Here is a 23,908-nt window from a genome sequence, read left to right on the forward strand (position 1 = left end):
AACTGTGCCTGGGGAGAAGTACATGATGGGGTGAGGCCCTGTCCAGGGGGGCCCCCGTTCCCCAGGAGTGCCTCCCCTGCTGTCCCCAGACCTACCCTACAAACCCGCCTAAGCCACTAAGTGATGCCCATCCTTTAGAATATGGCGTGAAATTTACTAAATGATACATAGTCCTGCACTCTTCTGAGAAATAAGCCATTTACCAAGAAGCTTAGCTCAAATCACCAGTCTGTTCTTTTCAAAAATGCACTTTTGGCAAAGTTATTTCTTTAGCTGAGTCACCTTCCCTCCAGTGACGGCCACCTTTGACAGGCCCAGTTGCAGAAACCTGAGGAAGAAACCGTGTGTGGTCTGAAGATCGGGAGAGAAAGTTCGGGAGAAACAGAAATGGGAGTGGGGAAGCTGGTTCTCAGGAAAGTTGAGGAATCTTCAGGTATATGGCTCCCTCGTGAGCTCAAAAAACTATAGACTTGCACTGTATGCATTTTTCCAACTTGTTTTACCACCCTGAAAAAAAGTCCATCGAATTACAGATTTCGGGGATTAACAAGCATCTTCTTTTCAGGATGCTTATCTCTGAGTGCCCAATCTTTCACACTTTAGTGTGAATTATTCTAAAACAGAGAGAAAGGGGTGGAATTCAGGACACTAGGGTCTCTGGAGTATTTAGGGCAGAGGGGGCCTTACCTGAGATGAAGCTTGATCTGGGAGTACCGCTTCTGGGAAACCACAGCTGCAACCTTGGCCTCTGCACATTCACCAGCTGGCCCCACCCTCACCCGGGTGCCTTCAGGCTGTGCGTGGTTTGTGGGCCTGGCTCTGTCACTAACTTGCTATGTGACCGAGTAAATCATACAGTTTTAGAGACTTTAAGAGCTGGAAGGAACAACCCTTAGGAATCACCTGGGCCCCTTATCCCAGAACCCCAATTTCTAAACCAAAGAATACGTGGTCCCTAATGGCCCATCTGAGTTTGGCTTCCCCAGAAGCAGAGCCTGAGACAGGGGTTCGGTTTTGCATGAGTTACTGAGGGTGCGCTTTCAAGAGAAAGCTGTGAGGGAGTGAGGGGAGCAGGATAAGGCGGGTCTCAGAGGCTCTGAAGCATTTTTAAATAGCACCACGGAGTCCTCCTACACTGAGGCAAGAAGCCTGGGCTTCAGCATCCCTGACAAGGTGGCTTGGAAAAGGACACAGTCTGCTGCTGCTGCCCCTCGTACACCACAGCAGCCAGGAAATAGGTGCAACAGCAGGTAAAGGGCATCTGGGGGTGCCAACCCTCCCTTCCAGTTCTGAGAGCTCGTCAAGTTTGTTTCTAAACAAGAGGGCCCAAAAATCAAAAAAGAGAGAAGGTGAGGGAAGAATACAAGCATTTTTTTCATTTCCAGAAGAACCCTGGCAGCTGCACTTAGAATAAATGCTAACTGCTCCCCCTGACTTCCCGGCAGACTGCACTGTGCCCTCTCCCTAGCTCCACCCGCTGCCTGGCACTGACCGCCCAGCCACACAGCAGACCGACTCCTCCTTAAGGACTTTGCCTCTTCCCTCTGCCTAGAATGTTCCACCCCAGATTTTTGCCCAGCTGGCTCCTTCTTGTCAGATGAAACCTCACCTGCACAGAGAGGCCATCCCAGGTCATTGCCTGGCACGCGCCCCACGGCACTTCTGCATAGCATTGGCCACTCCAATACCATCTTAACTGTGTTCAGTTGTGTATGTTATCTGTCTCCCCTCAAGAAGGAGCCTTGTTCTGGTCTCCCTGCTGTGTCCCCAGAGCCTGGCACAGGCTCGGCACACAGGAGACCGTGACATCTGGTGAATAAAATCTGAGTGAATGAATTGGACATTTGGGCCAGATGCCGAAATGTCAACAGAGAAGGAGAACTACGTCAGTTAAACACTCCACACCCGGAGAAGCTGGAGGGAAACAGGGCACGAGGCCAGGATGGGGAAGGGAAAGCCACCAAGAGTTGCCTTGGCTACTTGATCCCTTTCTCCTCTCCCAGCTGCCCTCTCTCAGCTCCAACCCCTCTACTTGGAGCCAGAGTTAGCATCAACCCTGGGAGATCCCTCACCTTTCGGAAGGGCACAAACTTCCCAAAACGACCAGGGGCATCTGGGTTCCAGCCCTAGCTCTAGCTCTGAGCTCCCCTTTCCTCACTGCTCCCTGAGTGGGGCACAATCATCACGCTGGCCTGCAGGGGTTGCTGAGAGGGCCAGCCGTGGAGGCAACGCGGCTCAACCGCACACTACCGCCCACTTAAACCAGGGCGGGGTAAATTCCCGCCTCTGTGGCTCCTCCAGCTCCAGGACAGTCTCCCCCGCAGGGCGCCGGCTCTGGGCACCTCTGAGACGCCCCGCACGCTACCCGGCATTTCCCAGGGGCCAGGCTCTGTGCCAGGCACCTGCCGCGCACCTGCTGGCTCATCTGCACAATGACGTCGCTTTATGGTCGGTCCCCACGTCTCGCGGCATCATCTCCGTTTTACAAATGAAGAGACTACGGCTGAGAGACTCAGCTACTGGCCGAGGGACACACAGCTAGTGAGCGGGGGCAGCCGGGTTCGAACTCCGGCCTGAGCGCTTTCATCTCATTTCAGTGGTTTGTCACCATTGAATAGAGCAGCCCTAGGAGAAAGGATCATTACCTTCATTTCACAGAGAAGGGAACCGCCCGCGCCTCTGGCCTGGTGGGCAGACCCCAGCTGCGCCGCGGGTCCCCTGTGCGACGCGCAGCCCACCCGCAGCCCGCGGCCCTCCTCGCGGTCCAAGCGCTCTGGCGGCCCGGCCACCACCGGCTCCTTTTCGCAGATGTGGAGACTGAGGCTCCAGGAGGCGCAAGGGCTGCGCGCTGAGCCCACAGCGAGTCCCCGGCGTCTCCCCGCGCAAGAGAACGCGAGGGCAGAGGCCGCCTCACCAGCACACGCTGCGCGGAGCGGCTGCCTGCGTCCCCAGATAGCCAGCGGCTCCCCTGGGACGGCTCACCCTGGGCTGCTCAGCCGGGGCTGCTCAACCGGGCAGGCGCAGGCTGCTGTCTGGCGGTCAGCGCTCTCCCCGCCCTTGCCCTTTGCCCCTCCCTCCCTCTACCAGGATGACTGGTCCCAAAGCCTGGGTCTCACTGAGGGACAAGATGCTCTGGAGGCACCTGGATCCCCACGTCCTAACCTCCTAATGCATTCAGTACCAGGAATGAAGGGTTGGTTCAACAAGTGAAAATCAATCATGGTAAATTCCCATGTTAGCGAACTAAAAAAGGAAAACCACGTGATGATGTCAGTGGATGCAGTCGATTTTGTCCCCTTTGAGAAAATCCAACATCCACTCCCCAAAGAAACTCTCAGCTAATTATAAATAGAAGGGAATTTCCCCAACCGGAAAAAGGGCATCTACGAGAAACTTACAGCTAAATGGTTAAAGATGAAATGCTTTCCCCCGGAACATGGGAACACGACCAATAAACTAGTTCAGCTCAGCCAGGTTGCAGGACACATGATCAGCATATGAAAACCAATTGCATTTCTAGTTACTAGCACCAAAAGCTGGAAACAACCTCAAATGTCCGTCAGCAGGTGAATGGATAAAAAAAATTATGGTAGATCCATACAATGGAATATCACTCAGCGATGGAAAGAATGAACTATTGACACGCAACAGCACAAATGAAGCTCAAAGTAGTCACACTGAGTGAAAGAAACCAGATCCCGCAAAAGAAAGATGACATTCTGTGTAATTCCATTTATTTAAAACTCTAGAAAATCCAAACTAATTTATAGGAACAGAGCAGACCAGTGGTTGGTTGGGGAGGGAGGAACTTCAAAGGGCACGAGGAAACTTTTGGCAGTGATGATGATACAGCCGTTATCCGGGTCGTGGTACACATGTTCAGATTTAGCAAACTGTGCACTTCTGTGCAGTTTATTGCATTTCAGTTTTACCTCAATAAGCTGTTCGTTAAAAATTGCATATAAATTGAAGTACCTAGAACAGGCAAATTCATAGAGACAGAAAGCAGAACAGAGGTTACCACGAGGTGGGGAGGGGGGAAGGAGGAGTTGTTGTTTAATGGGGACAGAATTTCTGTTTGGGATGACGAAAAAGTTCTGGAAATAGTGGCTTAGACACGCAACATTGTGACTGTACTTAATGCCATTGAGTTGTATAGTTAAAAATGCTCAAAATGGGGGCCGGCCCGGTGGACCAGCGGTTAAGTTCGCATGTTCTGCTTCAGTGGCCTGGGGTGTGTCAGTTCGGATCCCGGGTGCAGACATGGCACCGCTTGGCACACCATGCTGTGGCAGGCGTCCCACATATAAAATACAGAAAGATGGGCACGATGTTAGCTCAGGGCCAATCTTCCTCAGCAAAAAGAGGAGGATTGGCAGCAGATGTTAGCTCAGGGCTAATCTTCCTCAAAAAAAAAAAAAAAAGCTCAAAATGGTAATTTTTGCATTATGCATATTTTACCATAAGAAAAAAAAGTAAAAATATTGCCTGGCAGTGAACATTTGCATTTGAAGGGAAAGAGGAGTGTTTTCTGCTTTTCTCAGCCTCCTGTGTTGGGGGTGGGGGCAGGTCTGTCCTCCAGGAGGTTAGGAACAGCACTCCTCCCCTAGGACAGACAGCCTTCCCCTCTCACAGGACAAAGTCCTCCTGACCTTTGCTCCGCAGACCCAGGATCACCAGGAATCAGGCCCCCACCTCTGCAGCCCATCCCCCCATGGCTGACTGGCCTCAATCCCTTCTCACCTGCTGTTCCCTGAGCAGAATGCCCTTCCCCCTTCATCTACCAGCCTAATTCTCCCTCCCCCCATCTCCCCTCATGCCCACACCCCCGCCAGACTCTCTCACATGCCACCCTTGACCCACAGGAGACTGCCAGTTCCCTGTTTCCTGGAGGTGCCCCTCTCCAAGGGGGCTGTCCCTCTGTGCCCCCAAGCCCCTGGTGCCCCTCTTCCTCTGACCTGATTGCAGCGTCCTGAGCATCGACTCTGCCTTGGCTCCTGGCTGGGAGCTCCTTAAAGTCTCAGGCTTCTCCTAGCTCCCTCTGTCTCCTGACTCGGAGACTCCAGGTTGGACGCAGCACAGCCCATCAACTGCCAGGACTTGCGGCTGAACCAGGCCCTTTTTTACCAATTCAGGAATGTCCCTAGTGGAGGACAATGGGGAAAATGGAATTCTCGGGGAACAGAGCAGCTTTGTTCCTGATTTTTTGGCTCACAGAGGACGGACTGTGGGGATTGGGCAGGCCCACGCAGGGTTCCGGGAAACCTGGCTTTGGCGTCTTACTGACTTGGGACCTAGAGAGCCAATCGGTTCCTTCCTCCAGGCCTCCCTTTCCCCATCAGAAAAACGGAGCTTGAGAAATTCCTCCTCAAGCTGAGTGTGGAGGGAGGAGTGGTGGAGGGGGAAATAGGGGTGTCTGCAGAGATTCCCAGAGTGGGGAGCATCCTGGTTACCAAGGCTCATTCTCCTGCAGAGGTTTGGCCTCACACTTGTTGAGTTTGGGTTCAAGCCCTGCTCTTCCAAGGGTGCTGGCCGGGACGCTGGCCCTGGCGCACAGGCTCTCTGTTCTGGCTCATAATCAGATTCACACTGTTCCACCTTCCAGAAGCAATGGGGAGCAGTGCTTCATAACAGCTATTGCAACTGTAATTAAACAGTCATTCATCAGTAGTTTCACATCTCTCTCCCCTGCTGGGACATAAGCCCCACTGAATTCCTACTTCAGTGCCCATCCCGAGGAGAATTCAGCCATTGTGTTAACTAATTAATGCAGGGAGGCCGGCAGTAGAGGGCTGGGTCTTTTCTGCTAACGCACATCAGGATCACAGCTAAGAAGGAGTGAGACGCAGCCCCCTGTCCCCAAGCCACTTGGAAAGGGAGGTTGGGGGCCAGGGGCAAGTGGCCAGCCTCCTCGCCAGGCCACATCCCCTCTTCCCTGCTCACACAAGCCCAGTCTGACTCAGGACCAGCCCCATTTCCACCACGACCCCGACTCCCGCCCACGCCACCTTGTGTAAGAACATGAAATGTTTAAAGAGGTCATGAACTCTCTGCATCAGAGTTTCCAGTTCGGTTCCACGTGTATTTGTGACCGCAGGGTCTCCTCTGTGCCCGGAGCTTGGCACACAGAGACGAAAAGCTTCCAGCCCAGACTGGAGCAGCTGACGCCAGAGGGATGCTGGTCAGAGGGGAGGGAGGTGCCTCCGTGAGCTGCACAGAAAGGACAGGAGACTGCCGGAGCAGGAACCTAAAGAGGTCTTCACCATCCTTCTAACAAATGAAGAGAATCTGCTCAATGTCCCTCATGAGGGGGCCCAGTGTGGGCAAGACTGGTTTTCCAGAACCTCCAGAAATATTTGTCACCACAGTTGATGGCCCACAGACCCATCTCTCCTCAACAGGAAGGCACAGGAGGTGGCAACGTTGGGTTCTACCAGCCCCCAGCCTCCTTCCTTCTCATCCAGCCCCCTAGCCTTTCCCACAGCAGCCCGCAAACCCAAACACAGGCTGAAGGAACTCCACTTGAAATCCTCTTCCCTCCCTTCCTCGTCACGGTCCTACTTTTGGCCTTTCTTCCAGAGAGATCTCACAGGTGCACTTTCCGCCAGCCTCAGCCTCCTTCCGCTGTTCCAGAGAGCCCATAAACAAGCCTCCCCCTCTCTCTCCTTTTTTTAATCCAATAGTAGTATGCCACACATGCTTGTAGTGGGTGGAAGAGTGGCCCCCCCAAAATTCCTGTCCACCCAGAATCTCAGAATGTGAATTTATTTGGAAATAGGGTCTTTGCAGATGGAATTAGTTAAGACGAGCTCACGCTGGATTAGGGTGGGCCCTAAATCCAATGACTGGCATCCTTAGAAGAGAAGAAAGAGACACACACAGAAGGCTGCCTGCAGGCAGAGGCAGAAGTGGAGTGACACAGCCACAAGCCAAGGAATGTCAAGGATTTAGGAAACCACCAGAACCTAGGAAAAGGTGAGAGAGGGTCCCCCACTAGACCTTCCGAGGGGGCGTGGCCCTTGATTTGAGACTTCCAGCCTCCAAAACTGTGAGAGAAAAAATGTCTGTTGTTTTAAGCCATCCACAGTGGCCCTAGGAATCTAAGAGAAGGCTGCTCTGCACCTCTGTTGACCCCTTGTCACTCAATCTATCTAGAACACTGTGATACTGTCGCATTTTCTTTCATCAGCTGCTAAGTATTCCACTGTGTGTGGACCACAACTGATTTAATCTGTCTCTCGATGAACATTTAGGCCATTTCCGATCTTTAACTTCTACACATAATGCTGCAATGACTGTCTTTGTACAGACAGCTTTGTGCCCCCCGGGGAAGTTCATACGTAGAAGCAGAATTACTGGGTCCGGGAGTAGGTACATTGGGTACCTTTACAATTTTGAAAGCTATTGCAAAAGAGCTCTCCTAGGAGATCAGACACTTTCCATTCTCAGAAGCAATGTAGGAAAGTTTTTCATTGGATCACTTGTTTGTTTTTAATTGTCTTTATTTGTTGTGTTTCATGTTCCAAATCAATGCAACTTCGTTGTCACAAGCAAAACAATACAAGACAAAGATATCTGTATTTGTGTCTCTGTGCCTCCCCTCTTCTAAGGACGCCAGAAGCTGATGTCTCCCTCTCCCACTTCCTTCCCCTCCACTCTCTCCTTCACAATATTACTGATACCAACATCTACCCTTCCACACCTTTCTCCTTGCTCACTCTAACACATGCAGGCGTATATACACATAGAGAGGAAGTTTGCTTGTCTAGCTGAATAAAATTGAATCAACGATGGATATAACTTGCTTTTGCCCCCCACTTGACAGTGGGCATGTCTGCAAGTCAATATTCTAATTTTTTGCTCCTGTAGACATCAACACACACATTCAGCTATCACCCTCCACAAACGGGACCACAGCAGGCATGCCGAGAGTTGAGGGTTGTGGATATTTTCAGTGCAATTCTGTTGCACTAAAATCTCTTTCTCGTTTTTTTCTTCTCTTCTCCCTTCTCCCTCCTTCCTTCCTTCCCCTGCAGCCCTACACCAGCAACCCTGAGGGCAGCCTTCAGCATCTTCTTTCATGCTCGTACATCCATATAGGAAAACACACATGTATACAAGTGTGGGGTCTGGGGTCAAGTTTTGCTTTCTTTGGAGTTGCTTTGCAAAAATGGGATCATGTTAACATCCATCTCCATTTCTTCTTTTTCTCCCTCAATAATAAAATCCCTCAGGAACTCCTTCCAAAGCTTTTAATAGGAGCAGTATTTCCTGCCTGGGGGATGTTTACTTTGTTTCCAGTTGTTGTGGTGTTTTGTTTTGTTTAAGGAATAATGCTACAGTCAACATCAGGGGACATTGATCCTCTTGCTTTCTTTCTTCTTGCTGCCGACTCCCTCCTGGCGGCTGGTTTCCTCGTGCATGTGGCAGTTGGATTGTCTGCTCCAGTTTGATAGGCATCCTGTGGGCAGCCTGAGCAGACTGGGTTGAAGGTGAGTCCCTCCAAAGAAGTTTTGCTTTTGCTTCTGCCACATGTCCCAAGGAGTTACCAGTCAGGAATAGCTTTTCTTTTTTTTTTAAATTGTGGTAAAATATACATAACATAAAATTTACCCAGGGTCGGCCCTGTGGCTGAGTGGTTAGAGTTCCATGTGCTCCACTTCAGCGGCCTAGGTTAGCTGGTTTGGGTCCCAGGTGTGGACCTACACCACTCATCAGCCATGATGTGGAGGCATCCCACATACAAAATAGAGGAATAGTGGCACACATGTTAGCTCAGGGCTAATCTTCCTCAAGGAAAAAAAAAGAGGGAGATTGGCAACGGATGTTAACTCAGGGTGAATCTTCCTCACCAAAAAAAAAAAAAAAAAAACCCTCTTAACCATTTTTAAGCATATAGTTCAGTAGTGTTAAGTACTTTCATGCTCTTGTGCAACAAATCTCCAGGACTCTTTTCATCTTGCAAAATGGAAACTCTGTACCAATCAAGCAACTTCCCTTTTCCTCCTCCCGTCATCCCCTGGCAGTCACCATTCTGCTTTCTGTCTCTATGAATTTTCTAGCCAGGATTAGCTTTTATGGTCATTTCCTGGCCTGGAGACTCTAGGATCAAAGGAATAGTGTAAATTTGACCCCAAATCCAAAAGAGGGCAAGTGTGTGGTTATGTATTTCCCAGAGGAGGACGTCCTCTTCCCCAACCAGCCCCAGGCCAGGTTAGAAAAGCTTGCTTCTTCTCTGCCTCTGCCAGCGGGTGAAGATTTTCCTGGTCTAACTTTCACAGGAGGCTTAAACTCTCAATGGTCCCAACTGTATGTGGGGGTCTCAGTTCTACCTCTCTGCTTCATGGAGGCTCAAAACTTTGTCCCTTGTCCCTGGGTTATCCAGAGCAGCGAAGGGCCTTCAGTACAGGCTTGCTCTCCCCCAACTTCTTCCACATCCTTTGCCCAGGGGCTGTCCTTATTTCCATGCAGCTCAGCTATGCGTAAAAAATGTGCTGACTGCTTTGTATCCTAAGTTTCTAGATATTTTATCGAGTTTTCCCCCCAAACTATCAAATCTTCCATCTTACTGAAAAAGAATGTCCCTCACTGTTCTTTTTCCTTGTATTGGTTTTTAGCCTGGACTTTTCATGGGCTCCTGCTGTATTTCTCCAATGGAACTAGAGTTCTGGGGTCCACCAGGCACAGCCCCCAGTGGACACACAGCTCAGCGGAAGCTAGAAGAATGAGGAGAACACAGCCAGAGCTCCTAGTCAGGGCTGGCGGATGGCCACGGAGATGGCACTGCCTCTGTTTCAGGGATGTTTGGGGCCCATAAAACTTAGGTTGATAATGTTGGCAGTGGTCTACAGGACGGAGCTGGGACTACCTAAGCTGGAATAAAAGGATTAATGGGACAATGATGATCACGATAATAATAATAGCTAATGTTAGTCACTTTATGTCATTTAATCACCCCACACACACAGACATACACATCAACATCAGAGTTAGGAATTCTCATCCTTATTTTAAAGATGAGGAAACCGAGGCTCAGAATGTTCTGCAACTTGCCCAAGGTCACACAGCTAGCAAATGGGAGAGCAAGTACTATATCTAAGTATGTCTGACACCAAAGGCCTTGCTGATAACTTGCTGATAATGTTAGAGGATAGGACAGTCTGAAGGCGAATGGAAAAGACCACATTCCCAGACCCAGCAGTTTTGTGCAGTCAGAAGAGCCTGACTGAGAGGCCAAGAGAGGCCTGGCCTCGGGGACGGAGCCCACAAGGATCTGGAGCTGGAAGGGTGACCGGAGCACCCTGCAACTTCAGAGTCACAACCCAGAGGTGACATGCGTGACCTGAGCTGGTCAGGGCAGGCCACTCTGGCTGAGCTCAGGACCTCTGGATCTCTTCATCCCTGAGGTGTCTGCCTTCTGCACTTCCTCAGAGGCTGGAAAGTCTATGGCCTTTGCCCTTCGGTCTCCCAGGTCTGGGCTCAGGCTGGGCTGGCAGCCCAGCTTTCTCGTCTTCCCCTCCTGGCAGCCAGTTGGTCAGAGGTATCCTTGGCTCTGCCAGGGCCATAATAAGGCTCCTCACAGGTGAGAGAAGACAGCCTCTCGTCCCACTGTCCCTATCCCACCCGGGGCTGATGAGGCTGGGACACCAGCCAGGAGGCTGGCTTTCAATTAACAAGGAATCAGCCTCTGGAGAAGCATGTGCATAGAGGACAGGAAAATGGAAGGGAAGTTCAGCTTAATCAATTCAGAGCAGTTCATGAAGCTTCTGGGCCCAATAGGGTACCCTCCCCTCTTTCCTGGCATATCCCACTTCTCTCAGCATCCCTTATCTCCTCCAGCATCCCTCATCTCTCCCAGCATCCCTCATCTCTCTCAGCATCCCTTATCTCCTCCAGCATCCCTCATCTCTCTCAGCATCCCTCATCTCTCCCAGCATCCCTCATCTCTCCCAGCATCCCTCATCTCTCTCAGCATCCCTCATCTCTCCCAGCATCCCTCATCTCTCCCAGCATCCCTCATCTCTCTCAGCATCCCTCATCTCTCCCAGCATCCCTCATCTCTCCCAGCATCCCTCATCTCTCCCAGCATCCCTCATCTCTCTCAGCATCCCTCATCTCTCCCAGCATCCCTCATCTCTCTCAGCATCCCTCATCTCTCTCAGCATCCCTCATCTCTCCCAGCATCCCTCATCTCTCTCAGCATCCCTCATCTCTCCCAGCATCTCCTCTCCCAGTGTCCTTTCCTTTTTCCCAGCATCCTCTCATTCCTCCCAAATGCTTTTTCCCAGGTCTAATCTGGAAACAGCTATCAACAGATTCTCACATCAGCCAGTAACGCCTCATTTCATCAAGTCTAAAGAGCAATTGATTGTAAAATGTCCCAACATTTGACGTACCTCTGAGAAAGAGAGGGAGAAAATCTGTCAATTAAATTATGATATGCCAGTGATCCTGATTACAGAGGGGATGTTAAAATGTGGAGTTGGGGAGAGGTGTACTTTAGAATCAGTGGAATATGGTAACACTAAGAGCCCTGTCGTGCATTCGATATCTTGCCTGAGGGCTACAGAATATTTCCATGCACAGTGCCCCCCTGTTAATGGCTAGTAAGCAGGCACTATATGCCCAGAACCACCCTACACTCTGGGGGATGCAGTTCTCCGCCCTTACGGCAATCACAGGCTAGTAGGTGATCTTGGAGGCAGACCTAGAGAACACCTACAGAACAGTTCAAGGCCAGTCTCTGTGGTGTGGATGATAAATGTAAAAGGTGTTTGGAGAACAGATGGACCGGAGTTGGCCAGGTGGTCAAAGGAGGCTTCATGGCGGGGACAGGGGTAGGGACTTAAGCTAGAGGATGAAGGATGGAGAATGGGGACAAGAGAAGACACTGAGGAGGGAGAAGTGGGGATAAAGCGAACAAAGCATGGAGCTGAGGCCCACACGGGAATCTACACTGGACAGGCAGGACAAGGCCAGACTACAGAGGGCCTCGAGAGCCAGGCAGCTCTTGATGTGACAGGCCGCAGAGGGCCAGTGCCCGTTCTTGAGCAAAGGAGTGACTTGATGAGCACGCTAATTGAGGAAACACTGATGTGCAGGATGAGTTGGAGGCAGAAGCTGGAGGCCTGGACACCAATCACGCCTCCAAGCCCTGCAATGAAGAAAGGCAGGTGACCTCTAAGGGATCTCTAACAGGTCTTCATGTGCCTGGAAGGGGCTGGGGGGCAATCCTCCCAGGTAGTTTGAGCCATGCCTAGATGGAAAAGAGTCCCAGACCCTTTGAAGAACTGTTCTTCAGGGGCCAGGCCACCCAGGTATCTGCCTGGTCTATTCCGGGCAAGTACAGCTATATAAACAATCATCTTCCACTCAGTAAAACTTGTACCACTTAATAGCCGCAGGGGCTGAAGAACGCATTGCTTACATCTGTACGAGTGTACATCATCATGTAAGTCAGTCTTTTCTGCCTTTAAGAATTAAAGAGATGTATTTGGTAAGAGATAGACCTGTCTGATACATGCTCATTGATAAAATACTCTAATCTTTCTAGATTGGTCCTACCTGGCAATTTGTAACAAGAACCATAAAACTGGTTGAACTCTGTGAGGGAGTAAGTCCACTTTAAGAGGTGGGCCCCTAGACAATGAGTCAGAAATGGCCCAAAGCAGTGCCACCTGGGGAGGTGGGAGGCGGAGAGCCAAAGAGAGAAGGGGCTCAGCTCATCCAGGAGGGTCTGCGTCAGGCAGCCGCCTGAGCCACTTGAGTGAGGCCCTTACAAACTTGGCAAGTTGGGGAGAAGAACCCCTGTTGTGTGTGCTTCTGCCCTGGGCACTGGGACCCTGTGGAGGCAATGGAGTGTTACAGGCACGAGCACAGGTTTGGCTTGAGAGCCCCAGTTTCCTCAACTGTAAAATGAGAATCAAATCGGCAGTTATTGGCCCTGGGCCCGGCCAGTGGTGAGCTATTATTACTACATAGATGACACACACAGACAATAACAGCTCCACCCTCAGTGCAAATGGAAACAAATATTTTCAGTAGGGCTGGGGGATGGGTGGAGGGTGGCAAACGTGTGGCTGCAGGACGTCTGCTGGTTCCAGTGTCTGAGGCAGACGTGGGAGATAGCATGCCAGAGAGCCCAGTGCCATGGGTAGTAGGAGAGTCACCTCCAGCCTGGGAGGGAGACCCAGGCAGGGAAGCTGACCTGGTCCAGACCTGCCACTCAGACACCCAGTTCCCAGGAACTCACTGCCTCTCCCTGGCTCTTCATCACAGCCTGTCATGACCACTGTCCCCTGACTCTGGAGACACCCTAGCCACTCCCCTGGCAGTGTTGATCTCAGTATGAATAAGTCCCTTTTCTCCTGAAGTCAGTCAAACAAGATTAGACTCGTCCCCAGAAGAACATGCCTAAGAAACAAGAGAGGAAAGAAAATGAAGGAATTAAAATGCAGCCACCTGGAAACAGGAGGACTTCCAAGTTGTTATTCCGATATGAATCTGGCCCCAGACTGGGCAGCCTCCTTAAGCTGTCTCCTCACCTCCTCCTTATCTCTATCCATTTGCCTTGGCAAGAAGTGCTCCCTTCTAGAACCTGCTTCCTCTGGCCTTGAGCAGCGTCAGCCCTGCCCCTTGCTCTTGGCAGGACCAGCCTCTTTGCTTGAGCTCTTGGAGAATTCGGTTGGCCCCAGATAGTCCTCCGTCAGCCCTCAGCCCTCCCACAGGGATAATAATACCTGTAGGGCAGAGTTCTCGTGAGGACCAGAGACACAGGAACTGATGCCAACTGCAACGAACGTAAGCTCCATGAGAGCAGGCCTTCTTTCTGTTCTCCGCCCCATCGCCTGTGCCGGCCCCATAGTCAATGCTCAAGGATGTTTGTTGAATGAAAAATAAATATGAATATGAGCTTGAGTATGTACAAACAACCTCTAGAAGGACGCACAAGAACCTAGCATCAGTAATTGTCTTTGGATAGATGAAAATAGAGGCCTAAGGAATGGGATATGGAAAGGAAGCTACTTTTCACTGTAAACCACTCCTTATATTTTGATTTTTTTTTTACTGTGCACATATATTATCTATTTGAAATTAAAAACACAATGCCATTTACATTAACATCGAAAAAATGAAGTACTTTGGTATAAATCTAACAAAATATGTAGGAGATCTATACAAGGAAAACTATAAAACTCTGATGAAAGAAATCAAGGCAGACAAATAAATGGAGAGATATTCCATGTTCATGGATAGGAAGACTCAATATCATCAAGATGTTTGTTCTCCCCAACTTTAGCTATAGATTCAATGCCATCTCAATCAAAATCCCAGAAAGTTATTTTGTGGATATTTACAAACTGATTCTAAAGTTTACATGGAGAGGCAAAAGACCCAGAACAGCCAACACAATACTGAGGAAGAACAAACTGACGCTGCCTGACTTCAAGACAGTGCAAAACTCCAGTAATCAAGACAGTGTGGTACCAGTAAAAGAAAAGTGAAATAGATCCGTGTGGAACAGAATAGAGAGCCCAGAAACAGGCCCACATAAATATAAGCAACTGATCTTTGACAAAGGGGCAAAGGCAATTCAATGGAGAAAGGATAATCTTTTCAGCAGATGGTGCTGGAACAATTGGACATCCGATGCAAAAAGAGGAATCTAGACACAGACCTTACCTTTCACAAACATTAATTCAAAATGGATCTTAGACCCAAATGTAAAACACAAAACAATAAATTTCTAAAATATAACGTGGGAGAAAATCTAGGTGACTCTGGGTTTGATAATGAGTTTTTAGATACAACCAAAGCACAATCCGTGAAAGAAAACATTGATAAATTAGACTTAATTAAAATTCAAAACCACTGCTCTGCAAAAGACACAGCTAAGAAAATGAAGAGAAAATATTTGCAAAAGACTTATCTGATAAAGGACTTGTCCAAAATATGCAAAAAACTCTTCAGACTCAACAATAAGAAAACAAACAACTCAATTAAAAAATGGACAACAAATCTGAACAGACAGCTCGCCAAAAAGATGTGTGGATGGCAAATAAGCATATGAAAAGATTCTCAACATCATACGTCACCAGGGAATTGCAAATTAAAACAACAATGAGATAGCTCTACACACCTATTACTTTTTGGCTAAAATCCAAAAAACTGACAATACTAAATGCTAACCAGAATGCAAAGCAACAGAGACCCTCATTGATTGCTGGTGGGAATGCCAGACAGCACAGTCACTTTGGAAGAGAGTTTGGCAGTTTCTTACAAGCTAAACATAGTCTTACCACATGATCCAGCAATCGTGTTCTTTGGTATTTACCCAATTGAGCTGAAAACTTATGACCACAGAAAAATCTGCATACACATGTTTATAGCAGCTTTATTCATCATCACAAAAAACTGGAAGCAACCAAGATATCCCTCAATAAGGGAATGGATGAACAAACTACAGTACATCCATACAATGGGACATTATTCAGCGCTGAAAAGAAACAAGCTATCAAGCCACAAAAAGACGTGAAGGAACTGTAAATGCATATTTCTACGGGAAAGAAGCCAATATGAAAAGGCTACATGCTGTATGATTCCAACTCTATGACATTCTGGAAAAGGCAAAACTACACAGACGGTAAAAAGATCAGTGGTTGCCAGGGGTTAGGGGAGGGAGGGGTGACTAAGTGGAGCACAGAGGATTTTTAGGGCAGTGGCACTATTCTGAAAGATGCTGTAATTGTGGATATCACAACTGTCACAATGTCATTCATTTCATATTTGTCAAAACCTGTACAATGTACAATGAGAGTGAATCCTAATGTAAACTATAGACTTTAGCTAACAATAATATTATGGACTTTAGTTAATAATAATGTATCAATATCGATTCATCAGTTGTAACAAATGTGCCATACTAATACTGCATGTTAATAACAAGGGATACTGTGTGCCCAGGGTACGTGACTATAATGGAACTCTCTGTACTTTTTGCTCAATTTTTCTGTAAATCCAAAACTGTACTTTAAAAAAACCTGTTAATTACTTTTTAAAAGAAAGCTTAAAAAGCATAAAACAAAGATTATTCAGCCAATATTATGGACTTTGCAGGCAGACAGCCCAGGCTTTATGTCCCAGATCCTGAACGAGCCGCAGCCTCCTCCTGTGGGGTTAACAGTCACGCCTTATAAGGTTGAGTTAAGGGTTCCAGAACTCCGTCACTGAAGTGTGACAGTCAACAATTCTGTTGCCTGCAAGATTTCCACAGACGGAGACAGGAGTGGCCTTCTCTTGGGAACAGGGCAGGCATGACCAGGAGGCAACCTCTGCAGAGATATCAATCAACAACGGTTTCCCAGCTGCAGGAAGAGGCTGGAAAGCACCTGGCCCCAGCCCAGCATCTGCCAAACCAGCTGGTCTGCTGGCCTCTGTACAAAGCAGCTTCACTGGGGCCTGGGACAGCCCCTCCAAGGAGGCAAGCAGGAGGGCTATGTAGCCTGCAACCCAGTGCAGTGGAGGTGGGAAGGGGCCTGCAGAGTGAGACCTGCAGAAGGACCACCACCCTGCCCTGGTGTGCTCCTTCCACTGTGGGACACTGGGAAGCCCCTGATCATCTTCTTCATCCATCAAATAGCACTACCAAGGCCCACACCCAGGGAGGCAGGGAGGGTAGCAGAAGGCAGTGGAAAAGAAAGCTTAAATGTACATTATTCCACCAAGCGTGAGTGTCACTAATATTACTGCTGTCAGTCCAGCAACCTATGCAGAGACTCAAGGGCAGCAGTGGGGAGAGGGAAAATCCAGGCTGCTGAGCACATGACCTAACTCTCCAAGCCTCAGTCTCCTCATCTTAATGTGGGAATGACACAGTTCTTCACCTCCGTTGCTCTGGATGAATTTGGCAAGGCAGTGCCTACACAGGGCTTAGCACCTTGCCTGTCACGGAGGTGTCCTTAAATGATAGCTCCCTGTGTCTTCATAAGGTGTGGGAGCCAACCCAGCGAACTAAGTCATTCTGGATAAACAGCCGTCCCTGCCAGGGCTTCCTCTGTAATTCTGCTCAGATCTGAGGACAGAGGAGGCCACCGTACTGCCAACATTAGGGACAGCATTTATTGCCTTGCAGGTGCTAGACTGGGAGCTTGGACAAATTGAATCACGTGGTCAAGATCTTGGCACCCAGAGAGCTGGGCTGGAAAAAACAGTTGCCAAAAGGGTAAAATGAATTCAACAGCTCTGGGAAGGACTTTGAGCCCTGGAAGAGAGCTGTTAAGCAGGGTCTCGTTTAATGGAAGGAGAAGGGGGACGTTCAGTGACAGGGAGCCTGGCATCCAATCAAGGCCAGTCTTGTCTGAACAGTGTTATCCTTGAACCCTGGAGACGCAAGCAGGTTGAGCTTGACTCGGCAGAGAAGCCAGCCAGAGGGAGGGAGGCAGTGCTAACTCACCTGGCAGGGGGTGAGCAGCAGCTAAATCCATGCCTGTGAGAGAGTCAGGGCCCATAGCTGTCAGCCAGGGGAAGGGTGGAAGGGAGCGGCCAGCTTACAGGGAGGCGGATGTGGGAGATTTCCACCCAGCATAGAGGGCAGGAGCCGGACTGTCTGGGTTCAAGTCCCAGCTCCACCACCTACTGGCTAACATTGGGCAGGTCACTTAACCCCTGGGCCTTGGCTGCCATCTATAACATGGGGGTGACTAGCACCCACTGCACAGGGTTGTGGTAAGGATTTGAGATCAAGCCTGTTGAGGATTTAACGCGGTGCTTGCCCAGAGTAAAGGGCAGCAGGCATTATTACTGTTATTTAGGGGAGGGCTGGCAGCCAGTCTTCCCATCTGCCCACCCCCTCCCTCTGACTTGGGTCCCACCTTTACACAGGCCAGTTATAGATAACTTTGCCTGGACTGGATCACATCAGAGAGGTGCAGAGCCTACGAGACCCTCTGGCTCCACCCCCACCTCAAGCACCAGTTTCTGCAGCTTGCCCAGCCCCTCCTTACATGCCTCCGCTAACAGGGAGCTCACCACCCAATGAGGCAGCCTGCTCCACATTCAGACGGCTCTGATCACAAGTTCTCTAGGGAGAGCTGAAATCTCCTCCCTGCAAGCTGCCCCATAGTAGAAGTGATTTTTCCGCCAGGGACTTTCCGACGTCTGGAATGCACCCATCCCACAAATGCTAGGAATCTCCCGAGCAGGGCATCAGTCCCCCCTCCAGCAAATGTCCCCTGAACGCCACCCTGAGCATCTCACAGAGAATGGGGCAACTGTTCCCCGTCGGGACACAGAGCCCCTCCAATGCCGGAGTCTGTGAGGTAGAAGGTTCCCATGCACCATAATAATAATAGTTCACACGCGCTGCCTCACCCAATCCTCACAAAACCCCTATGAGGCATGTACTATTTCTCCCCCAGCTTTTAAAATTGTGGTTCAATACACACGACATAAAATCCTCACCATTTCTAAGTGTACGGTCGAGTGGTATTAAGTACATCCACATTGTTATGCAACCGTCACTAACATCCATCTCCAGAACTCTTTTCATCTGGCAAAACTGAAGCTCTATAAATAACTTCCCCATTCCTCCCTCTAGTCCCTGGCAACCACCATTCTGCTTTCTGTTTCTACAAATTTGACAACTCTAGCTACCTTATCTGAATGGAGTCATACAGTGTTTGTCCTCCTGTGTCTGGCTTATTTCACTTAACATCCTCCAGGTTGATCCACGTTGTAGCATGTGTCAGAATTTCCTTCCTTTTTAAGGATGAATAATATTCCATTGTACATATATGCCATATTTTGTGTATCCATCCATCTGAGGGTGGACACCTGAGTTGCTTCTACTTTTTGCCTATTGCAAATAACGCTGCTAGGCACGTGGGTGTACTAATATCTCTTTGAGACCCCACTTTGACTTCTTTGGGGTATATACCCGGAAGCGGGATTGCTGGATCCTACAGTAATTCTATTTTTAATTTTTTGAGGAACTGCCAAACTGTTTTCCACGACGTCTGTACCCTTTTACAATCCCACCAACCGTGCACGAGGGTTCCAATTTCTCCACATCCCGGCCAACACTTCGTTTTTGGGGTTTTATAGTAGCCATCCTAATAGGTGTCAGACGGTATAGGGAGATCCTATTTTTATCTCCACTTTACAGCTGAGGAAAGTGGGACTGCAGAGGCCTGTGACCTGCCCAAGGTCCTGCAGGCAGCAGTGGCAGAGCTGGGATTCCAGCTCAGGGCTGTCTGCGGCTATCCGGTGCTCACAGCAGCTCCCTTCGCGACAAATCCCTGCTGTCCAACTGGACAGTGTCCGCCCTGGGGCCTCCAACATCCTCTGAGCTCCGTCCAGGGCCTGGTCAGGCTGACCCCGAAGGAGACCCCCCCCCCCCCCAGCCCTCGGAGTGCAAGACTAACCTAGCCGGCAACTCTGAAGCTAGAGTTTCAGCAAAGGCCTTACCCTGCACGCCCGTAGAGCCGTCGGCCTGGAGGCGTCTTCGGGCCGGGCGTCCCTCTGGGCCGGCCGGGCGGGAGCGGGGAACGGGGAACGGGGCCCCGGGATCGCTCCGCAGCCGCCAGATGGCCCGGCGGCGTCTTGGAGCAGGGGCAGCGCGGGCCGGGAGCCGGGAGCCGGGAGCGGGCGCGGGGCGGCGCGCGGACTCTCGAATCCGGCGGGGCGGGGGCGCGGAGCGGCTGCAGTGCGGGGTAGGGCCGCGGGGAAGGGCCAGGCCGGGCGCCCTAGGTGACCCGAGCAGCCAGCAGCCAGGTGCATCCCCGGCGCGGCCGCCTCCCGCCTGCGTGACCGTGGGCAAGCTGGGAGTCTTCCCTATGCCTCAGTTTCTTCATCTGTAAAACGGAGGAAACTAAGTCCAGCCTTGCAGGGAGCTGTGAGCGGTAAATGAGCAGTAAACACACAGTGCCAGGCTGAAGAGTGGGCGCCGTCAGTGCTGGCCACACTGCCTCCTCCCACACCCATGCGTCTCCTCCACCTGTCCCACACCTGTCCCACACTTGTCCCACTTCAATCTCACCCTTAACCCGCCCCTACCTCACACTGCTCTGCCCCACCCCACTAGAGGGCTGGCAGAGCCTTGAGATTAAGGGTCCAGGTTCCCAGATGACTCCTTTAAGGAGAAACGCCTTTGAACGTATTAGCACAGGTCTGCTTCTTAGAAGAACAAACGCAGTAACAATAATTCCTTCAGGTGAACAAAGACATGGTCACAAAAATGTTTGCCACTGCATTACTTATAACAGTGACAACTTGGTAGCACCCTGAATTTCATCCATAGGAACGAGTTGAATCACCATCCTACCAGGCAATGGGATATTTTGTGGCCACACTAAGGGATAATGGAGCTCTACACTTATTGGCATTTCTGTGACATATACTTAGTTGACTGGGGGAAAAAACAAGTTATAAGAAAGTCCTATATGGGGGCCGGCCTGTGGCCAAGTACTTAAAGTTCCACACCCCCGACATGGGTGGCCCAGGTTTGCAGGTTTGGATCCCAGGCGGGGACCCACTCCCCTCATCCATCAGCCATGCTGTGGAGGCATCCCACATACAAAATAGAGGAAGACTGGCACAGATGTTAGCTCAGGGCTAATCTTCCTCAAGCAAAAAAAAAAAAAAAAAAGTAGGGGGAGAGGTTGGCAACAGATGTTAGCTCAGAGCGAATCTTCCTCACCAAAAAAAATTAGAAAGTCTTCTATGGATGATCCCATAGGACACAGATCTGTGTGTGCGTGTATAGATACAGACCCTCGCTGCTCCAAGTATGGTTTCCTGATCAGTAGCAGCAGCATCACCTAAGAGCTTGTTACAAATATAGTCTCGGGCCCATCCCAGGCCTTTGTAATCAGAATTTAACAAAATCCCCTGGTGATTCACATGGAAGCTATGGTTTGAGAAGCGATGAAGCAAGGCACTGTCTGGAGAGCTGCCTAGTGAAATATTATTAGGGAGTGGTTACTTCTGGGGGGTGGGATTGAGATTTTCTTTTCTGCTTGTGATTTTCTGAATTGTTGGTATTTTTTTTTTAAGATTTTATTTTTTTCCCTTTTTCTCCCCAAGCCCCCCAGTACATAGTTGTATGTTCTTCGTTGTGGGTCCTTCTAGTTGTGGCATGTGGGACACTGCCTCAGCGTGGTTTGATGAGCAGTGCCATGTCCGCGCCCAGGATTCAAACCAACAAAACACTGGGCCGCCTGCAGCGGAGCGTGCGAACTTAACCACTCGGCCATGGGACCAGCCCTTGTTGGTATTTTTATAATAAGCACATGCCATACAAACAATAAAGCTATTAAAATGCTTGCAAAGGCATAAGATCCAAAACTATAAAACTCCTAGAAGAAAACAGGTAAAAAGCTTCGTGACATTGGACTTGGCAATGATTTTTTAGTTATAACACCAAAAGCATAGGGAACAAAAGCCAAAATAGACAAATGGGACTACATCAAAAGTGAAAACTTTTGTGCATCAAATGACACATCAACAGAGTGAAAAGGTAAGCTATGGATGGAAGAAAGTATTTGCAAATATAAGGAGTTAATATCCAGAACATATAAAGAACCCCTACAACTCAACAATAAAAAAACCAAATGACCTGATTAAAAATGGGCAGATGACTTGAATAGACATTTCTCCAAAGATGATATACAAATGGCCAACAGGTACATGAAAAGATGTTCAACATCACTAATCACCAGAGGAATACAAATCAAAACCACAATGATGTATCACCTCATGCCCATTAAGATGGCTACTATCAAAAACACAGAGGGGCTGGCTCCGTGGCCGAGTGGTTAAGTTCGCACGCTCTGCTGCGGCGGCCCAGGGTTCAGATCCTGGGGGTGGACATGGCACCGCTCGTCAGGCCACGTTGAGGCGGCATCCCACATCCCACAGCTAGAAGGACCTGCAACTAAGATATACAACTATGTACAGGGGTGGGGGGGGGGGGTTGGGAAATAAAACAGAAAAAAAAAAAAGATTGGCAACAGTTGTTAGCCCAGGTGCCAATCATTAAAAAAAAAAAAAACACAGAAAACAAGAAGTGTTGATGAGGATGTGGAGAAACTGGACCCCTTCTCTACTGTTGGTAGGATTGTAAAATGCTGAAGCTGCTATGAAAGACAGCATGGAGGTTCCCCCAAAAATTAAAAACAATTCCCATATGATCAGCAGTTCCACTTCTGGGTATACACCCAAAAGAATTGAAAGCAAGATCTTGAAGAGATGTTTGTACAACCATGTTCATAACAGCATTATTCACAATAGCTAAACATGGAAACAACCCAAGCATCTGTCAACGGATGAGTGGATAAACAAAATATGGTACATATATATACAATGGAATACTATTCAGCCTTAAAAAGGAAGGAAATTCTGGGGCCGGCCTGGTGGCATAGTGGTTAAGTTTGCGTGCTCTACTTCGGTGGCCTGGGGTTCGCAGTTTCAGATCCTGGGCACGGACGTAGCACCACTCATCAAGCCACACTGTGACAGCATCCCACATAAAACAGAGGAAGATTGGCACAGATGTTAGCTCAGCAACAATATTCCTCAAGCAAAAAAGAGGATTGGCAACACATACTGGCTCGGGGCCAATCTTCCTCACCCCAAAAAAGAAAAAAAAGAAAAGAAATTCTGATGCATGCTACAACACGGGTGAACCTTGAGGACCTTATGCTAAGTGAAATAAGCCAGCCACAAGAAGACAAACACTGTATGATTCCACTTATGTGAGATACCGAGAGTAATCAAATTTATGGAAACAGAAACTAGAGTGGTGGTTTCCAGGGGCTGGGGAGAAGAAGAGAGGGAGGAGTTATTGTTTAATGGGTATAGGGTTTCAGTTTTGCAAGATGAAAAAGTTCTGGAGATTTCTTTCACAACAATGTAAGTGTACTTAATATCACTGAGCTATACACTTAAAAATGATTAAGATGGTTTAAAAAAATGCTTACAAAGAGATTTTATACGATCTGAGAAAGCAGGAAGACAAGGAAGCAGGGAAGTTCAGGCTCTTGGGAAAGAGGGAAGGGCAGTGTGGCTGGAGAGAAGGCAGGACTGAGGAGGCATGTGGGTGATAAAGCCAGAAGTGGGGACTTGCACTTGATGGGAGAGTCCTGGGCCAAAATGTGAACTTTCCCGTGTTAGGACAAGCAACTGGCACCCGGAAAGCTTTAAAGCAGGGCATGACCTTTCCGAATAGCTGCCAGGCAAGTTCACTTCTTGTTGGCCTTTCAAAGTCATTGCCTTGACCTCAGCCTTGCTAACTGTAGCCATGGCCCCACTCATCCACCTCCCCATTACCTGAGATGGCTCCAAGGGGGAAGGCCTGGCTGGTTCTCCAGGCATGGCTATTGGGCCCTTCCTGGCTGGGATGCACAGACAGAACTTTCCCAGCAGCCCCTGGGAAGCTCTGGAGGTAGGTTCCCAGGCTAACTGCAGCTCAGTTCCCAGGGGACACCACCCCCCAATTGCGAGACATGACCCTCAAGCACAATTGTGCAGGACAGCTGGAGCCCAGAGCCACCCCCGGGACTGTCACAGGCCTGGAGGCCACGGTTCTCAGACCTCCATGGAGTCTCTTGGGGTGAAAAGGCCAAACTGTCCGTTTCAGACAAGATGCCTCTTCCTCTCAAGGCTGGGTCATGGCTGGCCAGCACAGTATCGCCTGGGGGTGGGAGGCGGGCACTGTGGCCCCCGGAGACATTTTGCAGACACCCAGAGGGAAACAGCTGTAAGATGCCTACCTGCCCTGAACCCTCACCTGAGGCAGGAGAGGAGACCCACTTACTCTGGTGGTGGAGGAGCAGGGACCAGAACCCCACCCAAGGTTCCAACTCCCAGGCCAGGCTCCCCCACACCAAGCCTATCCTGAGAATCCCACTCT

General features: G+C 49.5%; 1 protein-coding gene across 15 annotated transcripts in view; it reads right to left on the bottom strand.

The window, feature by feature from the left end:
* The window catches only part of IL34 (interleukin 34), a 57,302-nt gene that overhangs the window by 30,709 nt on the left and 2,685 nt on the right, over positions 1 to 23,908 (bottom strand). For 2 of the 15 annotated variants that reach the window (XM_070262034.1, XM_005608418.4), the window contains exon 1: positions 4,959 to 5,208. The exons of 4 other annotated variants lie outside the window; for them this stretch is intronic. The gene's annotated coding sequence lies outside the window, so the exon portion shown is untranslated. Of the gene's footprint in view, positions 1 to 687; positions 1,315 to 2,645; positions 3,141 to 4,958; positions 5,209 to 19,464; positions 20,028 to 23,908 lie in introns of those variants that run through there. 9 more of the 15 variants (XM_070262030.1, XM_023637306.2, XM_005608417.4 and 6 more) reach the window with 8 other exon arrangements.

The sequence above is a fragment of the Equus caballus genome, chromosome 3, assembly GCF_041296265.1.
Source record: "Equus caballus isolate H_3958 breed thoroughbred chromosome 3, TB-T2T, whole genome shotgun sequence".
NCBI classification, from domain to species: domain Eukaryota; kingdom Metazoa; phylum Chordata; class Mammalia; order Perissodactyla; family Equidae; genus Equus; species Equus caballus.